Raw genomic sequence first — 984 nt, 5'->3', positions numbered from 1 at the left:
CAAACCAGCAGTGCAGAAAGGCTTGAGGAACGCACTCCCCGAAGGACAGCAGTCACGCCCACCCCACCCCCAGCGCCCCTGTGTCCTTGGCCACTCTGACCCGTGAGAATAAGTGTGCAGAAGCTCCCAGCATGCGTACACCACTGTGCCTGGCCATAAAGAGTTACAACTCTTGAAAATCGGGCACCTACTCCATGCTGTGTGTCAAGCATGAGGCTGTGGCGGTCTCAGGGGCTTCAGAGAATTCTTCGTTCCCACACTGGACACCTGGGTTTAAGTCGCATCCAGGGCACCTCATGAGAAGCAAGCGCCGTCTGTCGGGGGAGGTGAGTGCTGCTCCAAGCAGGATGATTTTTCCGCAGAGCTTCTAGACTGTGGCAGACGAGCAAGAGTGGTCTGGCGATCGGCTTCCGAAAATCAGTCCGTGAAAACTGAATCACAAGTGTCCGATCTGCAGCCCATCGGGGATGACTCGGGACCGGGCAGCATTGTGTTCCAGTGGGCGTGGAGTCACCTTGGGCTGGGGGGTCAACATGACCCCAAGGCCACTCTGCCACCACTGCCCCCTTCCACCCCAGGTCCTCTAATCCGTCCATGAGGATCCAATCCAGGCTCACCTTAAAGATGGGGAACGAAGAGTTCACAGAGGGAAGTGGGGCCCTTGCTCAGTTGCAGGCAAAAGGTCTTGAAGGGAGATTCGGATGCAGAGCAGCCGGCTCCCCAAGCCCCGGCTCTCTCGCTTTCAGGGTCTTCCTCAAATGTCTCTGGACCCCAGCCACCCACCCCACCCCTCCTCCAGGAGAAGGTGTAGGCAGAAAGGTCAGTTTAGAGGATGCTTCAGGGCATAGTTTTGTGTGTGTGTGTGTGTGTGTGTGTGTGTGTGTGTGTATGTGTGTATCTGAGTTTCCTGAAAACAGGAGACTTCCAATTCTGTGCCATTTTCTAGAGGTACGCCACCCCCCAAATCTGCAGAAACAACTAAGT

General features: G+C 55.8%; 1 protein-coding gene across 2 annotated transcripts in view; it reads left to right on the top strand.

The window, feature by feature from the left end:
* The first annotated feature begins 224 nt into the window (after positions 1-224).
* Positions 225-984, top strand: part of ZHX2 (zinc fingers and homeoboxes 2) — a 159,169-nt gene continuing 158,409 nt past the window's right edge. For both annotated transcript variants that reach the window (XM_004697408.2, XM_045286340.1), the window contains exon 1: positions 225-326. The gene's annotated coding sequence lies outside the window, so the exon portion shown is untranslated. The remainder of the gene's footprint in view (positions 327-984) is intronic.

This window comes from Echinops telfairi, unplaced genomic scaffold, assembly GCF_000313985.2.
Source record: "Echinops telfairi isolate 266 unplaced genomic scaffold, ASM31398v2 ScPeMD7_1;HRSCAF=3_0, whole genome shotgun sequence".
Lineage (NCBI taxonomy): Eukaryota > Metazoa > Chordata > Mammalia > Afrosoricida > Tenrecidae > Echinops > Echinops telfairi.
Note: the sequence above shows the minus strand (reverse complement) of the source record. Positions and strands in the feature narration are given on the sequence as shown.